The 13226-nt window shown below is 41.1% G+C and overlaps 1 protein-coding gene across 1 annotated transcript in view; it reads left to right on the top strand.

The window, feature by feature from the left end:
- Positions 1-13226, top strand: part of GLIS1 (GLIS family zinc finger 1) — a 1492284-nt gene that overhangs the window by 1468412 nt on the left and 10646 nt on the right. The window lies entirely within an intron of this gene.

The raw sequence follows: 13226 nt of genomic DNA, 5'->3' as shown, positions 1-13226 counted from the left end.
TTCTGTACCCATATGCTTCCAGATCGCCCTGTAACTCCGCCTGCAACAACAAAGAAAACATTACAACGTTCTATCTATTTAGCCTGCCAACCCCACGCCGAGTAAGCGGTAGGGTGGGAGACGGCGTGTGCAGCGCAAAGAGGATGCCAAGGTGACCGGGGAGGCATAAATACCTCCCCACCTCTTCTGCGTGCCGGAAGTGACGTGTCTGATGAGGGGACTCCTCCTGGAGTCCCACATTATAGTGGGGGGGGAGTGCCCAAATGGCACTAAGGGAGGCTGCCCGTTTAGGGTGTTCCCCTGCGGGGCCACGGGCAGCCACATTCCTGCAGCTGCAATTTGTAGATTTGATTTACTTTATGCAATTTATGAGATTGAGTGCTTTGGGACTTAACTCCATCGGGGTTTTACGCCCTATAGCAAAACCTTAGAACATACTACATCATTGATTTACTAAGCACAGCACAAGTCATTGGAAAACCCTCAAGTAAATACACACCAGAGTGTAGAAGATGTAACCCCGCCTGGATCTCATGACGGGACATGGTGCGCCACAGGTAGAAGTTAACAGGCAGACCCTACACTGGCTCCCAGTCAGGGAAAGAACAAAATTCAAAGCCCTCTGCATCACTCACCGAGCGTTTTTGAAAACAGGTGCAGCCATTAATCGCTCCCTGATCACCCCATACCACCCGAATAAACAACTCCGCTCAGCATCCTCTTTCTTGTCTACAGTCCCCTGGATCAAGAAATCCAGAAGTTGAGGCCGGCTATTCTCTTATAACTCGGCCAAACTCCCTCCCCCTCCATCTGCGCTCCGAACCTAATCTGCTTCTGTTCCGAAAACATTAAAAAACGTTCCTCTTCAATAAAACTAAATGAATCCCTAATGGTCTCTCACTGTCAAGTGTCGTTTGCAGCGCTGGGACGCCTGAGGGCAGCTATCGCGCTTTATAAATGAGCTTTTCATTTCATTTCATTTCAGAAGGTACATTCCTATCCCTAATATAAAAATTTGAAAACTAGTGGCTGCACCCTCAAGCGCAAGATGGCGCTAATGCGACCTTTAATTCACCATACATTGTGTTGTCATTTGTTTTCCACATCGCACTAGGAGCAGGCTATTGAAGCAACCGCTGATCCAGATGTGCGCTTCTGCTAGTGAACTTAGAGCTGTACACACAGCGATTTTTGATCCCAAATATTTACTCAATATAAAGTTAGTGTTTATTATTGTATGTAGAAGGATCTTTATTGTAATTCATACCTGTGTGTCCGAAAATCTTTTTTTTTTATTTAAAAGTATTTTATTGATTTTTATAAACAAGTACATTAGCATTTCTGTTACGAGATTCTAGCCAAGCATAGCTTGTGTTGCAGTAGTTACAGGAACTTTGGTATACATGTTTAGCGAATCCTCTCTACAATGACTTTCTGGGAAATTAGGCAAAGGATGATAAAGAGAGAGAGAGAGAATGGGAAAGAAAGGGTGGAGAGAGGATACAAGAAAGGTTCTGTAGCAGAACCTAGTTTGGGTTTGTAGCCCTGTGTCAAAGCTGACACCCCACTAGGGGGTGGGTGGGGGGGAGTGGGAGTCAGAGTGGCCTCACTGGGGTTCGTAGGAGTTTGTTCGTACGTGTCGAGTGACTCCACATCCCCCTGGTTGCTGGTCTCCAGGGTGAGTGTTGCAAGGTAATGCTATCAGCGCCTCTGAGGTACGTCACTCAGTTGACCCAGCCTTTGTATGAGGTCTTAGTTATGTCTTTCCAGTTGGACAGGACCAGTTTCACTGCCACGGTCAGTAGGAGGTCTAGCAGGCCTCTGTCATGCAGTGATCTTAGTCCTGTGGTCATGAATGTGGTGGTGAGGGATGAGAATTCAGGTGTTAGTGTGCACCCCAGGACCTTATTGATAAAATCTAAGTTTTTCTCCCTGAAAGTTTTGAGTTTGGGGGAGTAGAAGATAAGATGTGCTAGATCCCCCTTCTCCTTGCCGCAGTTCCAACATGGGTCATCTTCTCTGAGGCCAAGCAAGGCTAATCGAGCGGGGGTCCAGAAAGCCTTGTGGAGTAGCCAGAATTGTGTTTGTGATAGTACAGGGGAGATTTTATTATGTGAGGGAGATATTGCCTTGTTTTACCGAGTAATTAGTTGGCTTATCATTAACTTTGGTGAAGTTTGGGCGTAGAAGTTTGTAGAGGTGCGATACCTGATGACCTAGTCTGTTGATTTTCGCCATATACTGTAAAATTGACGGGTTGGCAGGTGATAGTGTGACTTTGGTTAGAGCTGTTTTGATTTTCAGGAAGTTGTACAACTCAATGTCCGGCAGTCCAAACATACAAATAACCCATGATGACTGATCACTAAAGGAAGCCGCTGATCTGCAGGGAGCACACCTGAGCAAGGGGCTGTGCAAGGGTGATGGGGAACCTAAAAGCAACAGATATTAACAGGGGAGATTTGGATGGAATGCTGTTTGTTATGCAGAGTGCACTTTCAAATAGTCCAGCTAATCCTCTAAAACAAAATGTTTTCAGTATAGTTGAATTTTTTTTTACTCTGTCTTATAAATAATTTTGATCTAAAATTAGAAATATCTCAATATAATGACATTTCATATTGTGCATATAATACATAGGAGACTCAGAGTTCCATGACCTTTTAAAGTAACTTGGCCTTCAGCTTCATTCCTTTATACAGTCATAATTCTCCTCTTTGACTTACAATATCCTTAGCATGTATGACAGGGTTCTTTACTTCATATATAATGCAACTTTTATGAAAAACTATACATCATGTATATAAACTTACCACACAAAATATAAAAGCATAAAAATACATATTATTTCAATGTCAAGGTTTACCAAACTTGTATGGTGAGAAATCATCTTTGCACAGTAATTTTTTTACCTTGACATTTAATATGACCCGCTATGAAATTATTTTGTTTTAAACCTAAGCTTTAATTTTAAGTATTTTGGTATCATTCGTTCATCTGACCCTCATTCAATCTCCTTCACATCACATATATTGTGCACACATTGGTTCTTTGTGGCAGTTGCTCTCCAGAAAGAGGTTGGTGTTTCCACAATTCAATTAACACATTTACAGAGAAGAGGGAAGGTACAGAGGGAGGAGTGGGTGGGTGGCGGGAGGCCACATATTATTTTCAAATATGTAGGCGGGAGGGGGGGAGGAGTTGGAGTGTGGGTGAGTGTCAGGGCACCTGTGTTTTCCAAATGTGATTGGGGAAGGGTGATACTGCATAAAATCATCAACAGCTCAAGCGTTACTCTCTTCTATTTGAGGCCACTCAGAACTACTCGGTGAAAAACGCCCCTGTTATTCACTTTTTCCCATCTATAATTCTTTGTATTTATACATGGCCTAATTATCAAACAAACACATTTGGCAAATGTTTTGCTATAGCTAATATTGAGATCACTTCTTAGAAGTTTAAGACAATGGCAGAACATGTGTCCCAGATCTCTGATGCCTAAATGTCATCTTGGGCATTAGTTTGTTCTGAGCAGAGTGCATATAATCACATTTATCTGGGGAAGAATAATAATTCTACGTTACTTCATGTTCAATCACACTCACACATCTAGTATATGATGGTAGATATGAAACCAGTAGTTATGTCTTAATGTACCCTCGAAGTGCTCTGCCCACCTTTGTTAGGAGTTCCATAGTTAATGTAAATTTGGAAGGTGAACTGAAAGTTCATTGATCTAAGCTGATTTCAGCTCCCAAGAAATTATTCACAGGAAGTGTTGGAGGTGGACTCAACAGTAACACTCTAAATATAAATCTATGTCTTGAAAAATATTCAATACATAAAAGTGGTACTGAGAATACACTATACGAAACGTGATGGCTCAGCAAGGAAGAACGCATGAAGAGTCTGAACATATTGAACCAAAACCAGCCTTCATTACAGCCTGTCCCACTCATTTGTCTGCAGTATGACAAATGTACTAAACAAAGCGTATTCTGCCAGGAAAAGGCTCTTAAAAAATACTGAACAACAAAGGCCCTTGACAATTACCCTCAGCCAACAACAGTTGCTTTTAATTCTTCTGGCCAACAATATCTGGCTTTGGAACATCAATATGGGCTTCTTCTGTGATTTGTCCTGATCTGAACTTTTCAGATTCTTCTGGGGGTAAGTCCCCTAGGAGTTGTCCAGCAATGTGAAGTAATCACACCTTGCCAGCTTTGGTATATATAAGGTCATCAAGGGTGGAACCTATCAGCATTTCAAATTCTTTAAAATAGTACTGCTGTGCCCCTTCTCTTTTTGGGGGTACACATCCCAGGGATGTGTGCATAGTTTCAGCAAACAAAAGAACAGCAGACATGTGCAATGCAAGCCCTACTTTGGGATATGGGGGATGTAAGAAATACAACACACCTACCAGAGAATCTCCTGCAGCTCACACAAGAGGAGATTTTACCTGTACAACTCTTTCTCAAAGAAACACACACATAAACGCGTTCTCATTTTAAAACAATTAGTGCTAAATATGTACTTATCTACTGTGTATGAAAATTAATTAGCATTATCACCATGTCGTAAATAATGAATTCTAAATAATATATATTGAATGAATGAATGAATGAATGAATGAATGAATGAATGAATAAAGTATTTAATAAAGCGCACGGTGGCCGAACGGCTTCCTGGCGCTGGGGACCTAATCAGAGCTCAGCAGAGGGAACCCAAGGAGGATTAGGAAGGGAATGCCTGAGAGAAAAGAAAAGTTTTAAGAGCTTTGCGGAAGTGAGTGTAGATGGGAATGGAACGGATAGAGAGAGGAAGACTGTTCCAGAACTGGGGGGCCAGGACTGAGAACCGAGTGCCCCCCGTTCGGGATTTACAGAAGCGGGGGATATGAAGAAGAGAAAGAGAAGAAGAGCGGAGAGTGCGGACCGGGGCATGAGAAGAAACAAGAGAAGTGATGAACAGGGGCGCAGAGCGGAAATGAGCCCGAAAAGATAAACAGGCCAATTTGAAAAAGGATCTAAAGTGAACTGGAAGCCAATGAAGTGATTTGAGAACCGGGGTGATGTGAGAAGATTTGGGGAGGGAAAGGATAAGACGAGCAGCTTGATTTTGAATGGCCTGTAGTATGAGACTGAATAAAGTACGTATCCTAAATAGAGTTTATCACACATTTATCACACAGCACTAACAGATTTGCGATGAGAGAACATTATTATGTTGCCAAGCCATGGAATACCTTCCATATAGATGCTGCAGACCGGGTGGTCTTACAGGTATCTGTTTAGACAGCATGCCTCGCAGCATTTCAACTCTTTCCCCACCCATGGAGCATCCCTTACATCTCTTTGTTGAGCGGCAAAAGCAGCATTGACAGGACACAAAGCTTGCGAAGTGTAAGTATATATTGCATAAAAAACCCATTTTGCCCCGTTTGCAAGCTTTAGCACATTTGAATAGCATGGACTTGTTTAGCATGCAATATACCCGTCCCCTGCTGGCAGCTGCACAGGGCTTTACGTGGTTTAATGGTGTTTATTGACATTTAAATGCCATCTCTTTGTTGACGGTCTATGACTCCAGCTCAGAAGAAGGTACATCAATGGGAAAGAAAACATATATCTTGCCAAGGTGGTGGGTGCAGAAAAACGATTTTCTCTTTTTAAATAGGGGATTGTCAGCTATTGGCCTAACACAAATAATGGATTCAGAAAAATAGATAACCAGTCTGATACAAAGCAAGTAATGTAAACCGGGTGCTAATTCAAAGACCCTTGAATTTTAAGGTAGAGCGTAAGCGTACGACCTCTTGTATACTTTAGTATACATCTCTGTGGGCCTAAAGCCATTCCCAGGCTTCTCATTTGTTGGTTTCAATGTCTTTTTAAAATCCTTGCTTGCTAGTGGCCAGTCCTCTCTCTTTGTCCCTCCTTTTTCCTCCAAGGAGCGGGTACTAAGTAAAAAATCATTATTCTTTGTTGTGTTCATCTGCTCGTGGGAGGACTATTTTTTTAATGTTTTTCCACCTCGTGTTACACTGTGGATGCACAGACCTGTAGCTGCTTACATTTGATTGCACCATTCATGCCTCTCAGTTCCTGCCATGTGACTGACATTCTTTTGTTTTCTCTCGGAAAGACAGCTCTCAAGTTGGCTTGTTTACAGTTTGCTGGAAAACTGTGGAGTTAATGGGGCATCATTTTCTCCCACGGATGCTCAGCTTTTACCTCTCTTGTCAGAAAGGGCTCACCGAGTCAAGGGTTTGTGTACTTAGTGCATCATTTCAAAGAATACTTTTTCCTGTGGGTGCATGTTTATTTTTGTCATGTGCTGCTTACTGAGGCAGTTCTGCTTTCTGCATGTGGGTTTGCTCTTCGCAGGGTTGAAAGGAGAGTTTGTGTTATGGGAACTCTGACTGGACTTACGCACGGGTACAATTTTGCTTGGATGTCAGTAATACAAGTAATTATGCAAGAGCATCCCCAGCCCTTTAACACTATTATTACTCAATGTGGTCGGCCTAAATTCATTTGCATTTTTCTTTCAGCATGGTCAAGTCTGCTTCTAGGCTATAAATCATTTATGGATGTTGTGATTATTTCTTATATATGGTGGGTTAGAGTGTTATTTATCATTAAACCGGATTACAGAACCGCACTCCCCTTCATTTATTTCCGTTTATCATGTATACGCGTAGTGCCAGCTTTACATGAAGGGCCTGACACACTTTGCATGAGCACCACTTATATTACAGAGGGACACTTAGCAAGCATTCCATAAAAGTGCATCTACAGCCGTCTATACTACATGTTAACCCACCACCCCCTCACCCTCAGTTGTTGTTTTGATTAAACCAATGCTTTTGCCCGACCTACCACCACCTCTTTGTTGTTTTACCCAACCCCCATTTTTATACCAATGTACACCAGAGAACATTAACATAAGCACAAGCCAGAAGGACAATGTCAGGGACTCCATTAGCGAAGTGGATCAGAGGAACCAACATTTTTATATTATAACTTTTCAACATGATAGCACCATTATCCTGGTTGGAATGGAAATAATAGATGACAAAATAAATATGTGCTGTTCTTTTAGGAAGCTTGATTTGTTACCTTTGCCTCAAATTGTAAAGCGCTCTGATATCCTTCGGGATCAAGTTCGCGCTATACAAAACTTTATAAATAAATAAATAAATAAATAACACATTGGCATAGCCAATAGCTCTAGCTAAACACTTAAAAGGTCCCAAAGGCGAGACCTATTGGCTATGCCAATGCTTGTTATCTTTGGTATTTTATCAGTGGTTTTCATTTAGTGCTCCTTACAGCTGGCTGTTTAAAGGTTTTAGCATAGGAGAAGAGAAGTTACAGCAGAGGGTCTGAAAGGTGCAACAAACAATTCTGTGGTAACAGTTGTGGGACATTCGCATTTAAAGTGTAGCACCCTACGGAATTATTTATTTTCCAGTAAGTTGGCTGTAAATACAAGTTACTAAATAGCTTGTGTGTTTTGTGTAAAGGTGCAGGACTTGCACTAAGTACTCTTTTTTTCCTACAGTAGTGAAAGAAACAAAGGAAATACCTGCACGCGTTTTAGTGCTCATTGAAAATAGCCATTCCATAGTCAGCTGGAAATGTACATCTACAACAAATCCTATTATTCCTCCTTCATCCAGCAGGAAAGAAGCTTGGTTAAAAACTGTCAGAGTGCTTATGAAGTGAGTGTAAAATGTACCCAGACACAGAAAACCGAAAGGTGCGATGGGTGAGGGAAGTCATGGAGGTGCTCATGAAAGGCTCTTTCTACAGCAGAACCACCACAAGAGGCATTTGAAACAAAATACATACCTGGAGAATCCCTAAATGTGCATGTAAATGCTCTAGAAGGAATGTACGTCAAGTCATGTGTTGATAAATATTACTGCGCAAGATACTGACAACGTATTAGAAGTAGACGTTCGTTTCTTATGCAGAATGCGCTGATTTCAACTGAGAAACACTTCTGTCCATACCAGCTGCACCTCATGCACTGGAAGCACTCTCTAGGAGGCGGAATGATATCTATAATTGCCAACAGTGTGATGGCGAGACGGAAATACTCCATTTGGTTTATCTAAGCAGTGCTTAATTTGTATAAAAAAGAAGTGCCAGGTCTTTTGTCCGAGGCAACGGCAGCCTGCCCCACACATCGCCACTGCCATGCTGCCAACTATAGTACCAACACAAGTACTAACCATCACATTCCAACAAGTGTGACAATTCGGAATATTTCAGGTCCCCAAAGCTATAAGAATAGCTTTAGCCGCAGGTAATAGTCATTTTTAAAGTTTATTGAATGAATAATAACTTGTTATGGTCATCTCCAAGTTACCAGACAGCTCCACCTTGTGGCAGCTGTCACAAGCGCCGGTGTCGAGAATTAAGTGCCAGTGCGGAGCACCCGAAACCAATGCCTCAAATTAAGCACTGCATCTAAGATTTCATTGACACTGAAGGCACTTACTAAAGCCCTGAACAACCAATGCATTAAGGTGGTAAGTTCAAGGCCCACTCTTAATGTATTATTTACAAGAGCTCTGGCCAACAGAGAAAAGCAGAGAAAGGTAGGCCATAAATAATTAAATTGATCTAGAAGATGAATGCATATTTCAATTTAACATTAGCGAAAGCGTAGAACACAAACAAGTAGTTAAACATATTAAGTCAACAAAAATGTAATGTCTGAAAAATTGTTGTTGGTACAAGCCTTAACAATGTATTCAAAGGATAAAAGTATCTACTAAAATCATTACATAGAATAAGGAATCAAAAGTGTCATTTCTGAAAAATTGTTGTTGGTATAAGCCTTAATGTAGACAAAGGATAAAAGTATCTATTAAAATCATTACATAGAATAAAGCAGTAAAGTAAACATGGGAAAAAGAGAAGGAAAGAATACCAATGATGAAAAAAGGCATGTAAAAAAACAAGATTTCAAAAATAGTATCATTATAAAATACAGTTTCATATAAATCACAAAGCATATCCTAGCTCTTTTGTAGTAAACATAGATTATCACACTTACTTGCTATAAGGCTTATTGGTCCTAAAATTATTAATAAAGCCATAATAAAACACTTACTCCTTTTATCCAAAAGACTGAATATAATATCACCTCCCTACCCCTTCTGATCCATGCTGCCCAGATCTAAGCTCCCACCCTACAGTAAATGTCTTCGCTGTGTTTAAAAAATCTCTGAAAACTTACGTACCAGCCTGGCAGACCTTAGACAAATTTTACAAGGCTTCTTCTGTGGGTGGCACAACCAGTGCTGCAAGCCCACCAGCAGCATTTGGATTACACGCCCTGGCACACTCAGTGCACTAGACTAGTGTCTGACAAGTAAACCAAATAGCCAAACATGGAACCACTGAATAACACATCAATTTACAATAGGGAGCACTGTGGCACTGAATAGCAGAGGCACAGTGCCCAAAGCATCTAACACCAGAAAAATACATGAGGCAACAGCAAAAATGGAAGGCAGACCCACGCCAAAGGTGCCAGGCCTAACATGATACTAAAAGAAAATCCGAATAAACAGTGGTGAGTTAAAAATGTGTGATTGTGAGTGGGTAAATGTCTGTGTATTCCATCTCTTGTTTGTACATGTGTGTTGTCCAAGGAATCCCCTTATAGACCATTCCTCAAAAAAGTGAAATGAGGCGGTCCACTATAGATAGACCCTGCCAGACTCACCAATATCTCAAGACAGCTGAACAGTATCAGGCCATTAGCAAAACAGGCTCCTGTCTGCAGTGGCATGGTGGGCAAACAAAAAATTGACTCGAATACAGTTAAGGGATTACCAGTGACTAAGCTTAATTCAGACATTACCAACAATCAGTTTTTGTTTTTCCCAGTGTGATGCCCTCAGTGCAAAGGGTAAGCCCAGATGTTAGTCCCATGCTTACTGGAACCAAGCTGCACTCTACTGAAGAGGCCTAAATTGGCTGAAACCAGTCAGAGGTTGCTAGTTTTGCAGTTTAAAGGGGACCTGACCCGGCAATTCAGTCTGGACTGTTCCAGTTGTAGAAGGATGATTTGCATGTGGCCGGTTCCTGTCTGAGGTGGGCAAAAAACGCAATGGATTGGAATACAGCCCGAGTAATTACCAGTGGCTGACATTAATTCAAGCATTCCAACTGTTATATTTTAGTTTGATTCAGTTGGCAAAATAAGAGCCTGCTGTTAACGCAAGCTCCATACTTCCCCTCTGTGTAAGAACTTGTCGCCGACCTTTTGGCTTTGTAAATGCTTGATTTGTTTTTTCATGGTTTTTGCAAAACTTTAATATTGGGGAAACAGTTGGTCCCTCATCACTCTATAAAAACATTGGTCCAGATTCAGAAAAGTAAACTGAGCCAAAAGTCTAACTTTATGACATTTGGTATTCGTAAACGGCCTTTACTACTCATAAATACCCTTTGTGAATACCAAAGGTTTAACTTTACGACTATCGGTATCCACAAAGGGCATTTAGGAGTAGTAAATGCCCTTTGTGAATACCGAAAGTTGTAAAGTTAGACTTTTGTTTAATTTTACGTTTGTGAATCGGGCCCATAGGCTAGAAGCAAAAAAAATGGTATTCCTCTCAAAAAACACACATCGCATTAGAGCCACACCTAATACAAGCATGGCAGTTAAATTTTATTTGGCAGCTAAAATGTCATTTAAGTTACTGTTAAATAATCAATTACACACCTGCGCCTAATACAAACACAACAATAAATGTACACATGTATGCACACAAGTACAATAATATCCAGTATCATAGAGTATAACTAATCATTTAATCAATTAATGTACAGTATAACGCATAAAAAACTTGGCCTATTCAGCAGAGGGCAGCCAATAAAAGCTTGCCCTATATCGAAAGAGAGCAGCCAATAAAATTCAATTATGCTGAGTAGATAAAATGTTATAATGATCTAATATCATATTATGAGTCCATATCTTTTCATGACTGCTAGAACAGCAAATACACAATATGTTCAGCAAGCAAGTTCCTACGATTAACTAAGGCTCTCAGTGTTACAATGCAACTAAGCATGGGCGAATTTTGCGAATCTCGCGTTCGCGAATTTTGCGGATTTGCGAACTCGCAATCCGCAAAATCCGCGAATTCTCGCGAATTTGCGGATTTTTTTTTGTGTGTTTGCGCGGGTTTCTGCCAGTTCGCGAGGGTTTTGTACAATGTCGCAAATTGCGAACTTACCTCTCGGGTCGCAAGTTTCGCGAACTTGTTGTTTTCTACGTGTCCAGCCTGTTTGGGACACTCTTCTTCATCACTGCCACTCTCTGTCACCACTGCCACTCTCTGACTACTCATGCCACCCTCTGGCCCACCCATGCCACCCTCTGTTTCATCACAGCACCCTCTGGTTGTCCAGTCAGTGTACATTATTGTGGCAACGCAAGCACACCTTCCCTGCCTCAAGTGACCTGAATTAATTTGGGGCTGATTAATGTGTCACAGAATATTTTTTGTAGCTGGCACCTGCTTCCTTAGTGCTTCCTGATTAGTGATCTTTTGAACTTGCTAAGTGCTTTCATTGTTGCAAAATTAGTTACAACACCTGCCCTGCCCCAACTGACAATAATGAATTAGGGGCTGATTAATGGATTTGAACCTCCAGCCTGGCTCCTGCTTGTCTCCCTTAGCTGTAATTCAGGACCTTTGTGGCATATGTGTAACTATTCTGAGGTTCAGAGCAGGGTCACATAATAGTTGCAACTGGCAACTGAACTCTGGAGGGGCCCCTCAGGAAGCACTACAGGAAATGGCTACTAATGATGAGCCTGAACTTTTGAACCTGGTAAGTAGTTTCAGTTTTGCTAAGATCGTATTTCTGCAATTTTGCACTTATTCGCGGGGCGCGAAGTTGTACAGGGAAGCCGCGAACTCACGCGAACAGTGCGAGCAGTGCGAGCAAAATCCGCTGCTCGCGGATTTGCGGATTTTGCGGGAGATTCGCGAATCTCGCGGATTGCGAATTTACCGAAAATCCGCAAAATCCGCGAGCGAAACGGATTTTCCGCCCATGCTTAAATGCAACAAATATATATTTAAAAACAGGTTTAAATAATTGGCACCCATATTATTCCAAATAGAGGTCTGAAATGTAGTACTAAAATCCATAAGAAATGGGTTACAATAGCATCCATTTGCTAGTAGCAAGATAGAGTTTAAAATTTGTTTCTTGAAGAAAATAAACTAAAAGAAGAAGTTGAACCTGATCATAAAAAAAACGTTTTGGTTCCATTATGTAAACAATGAGAATCAAGCATCACTATATTACAGTCTGCTTGCGAATTTACTTAAAATATCTGAAGTTTACCCCTTCAGGCACAACATTAATATGTTTTAATTTGGCCTAACATAGCTTTCCTACTTATATACCACATCCTGCCCAAATATTTAGCTACAGCTGGTCTAGGATCTGTCCTTAGTATTCTTAAAGCCTCCACATGGTTCAATGTCCCAGCAAAAAATTGGGAAAAGCTGCATTTTCATGATTGTAATTTAAAATCCAACTTCACCATGTTAGGATTTTTAATTACAATTCCAAAGACACCAAACACAAACTGGTTACCTGTTCCCATTTGGAAATTACATTGTATTAAATGTAATAAGATAACTCCAGTGTTAGTCTGTGGGAGAGGTAGGCCTTCAAGTAGTAAAAACGAATTTAATAGGCTTTCACTGCCAGGACGTGTAAAACTCAAAGGTACATGTCCTACTTTTTAAACGCATTGGACCCTGCCCTTTGGGGTGTCTAAGGCTTACCCTGGAGGTGACTTTTTTGTATAAAAAGGAAGGTTAATGCCTGGGAAAAGGTTAGTTTTGCCAGGTCACAGTGGTAGGTAAAACTGCACACACAGGCTGCAATGGCTGGCACAATCAGTGTTGCAGGCCCATTAGCAGAATTTAATTTACAGGCCCTGGGCACAGGTAGTGCCGCTTTGCCAGGGACTTACAAGTAAATTAAATATGGCAATTGGGTATAAACCAATCATACCATGTTTTAAAGTGAGAGCATAAGCACAAGCTCAAGTGATTAGCAGTGGGAAAATATGCAGAATCCCAAGGCCAGCAAAAACAAAGTCAGCAAACAGGAGGTCTGAAGGCAAAACGTTAGGGAATAAACCACACTAAGGATGCCAGGTTTAAC

Source organism: Lissotriton vulgaris, chromosome 1_1 (genome assembly GCF_964263255.1).
Source record: "Lissotriton vulgaris chromosome 1_1, aLisVul1.2, whole genome shotgun sequence".
Taxonomy (NCBI): Eukaryota; Metazoa; Chordata; class Amphibia; order Caudata; family Salamandridae; genus Lissotriton; species Lissotriton vulgaris.
Note: the sequence above shows the minus strand (reverse complement) of the source record. Positions and strands in the feature narration are given on the sequence as shown.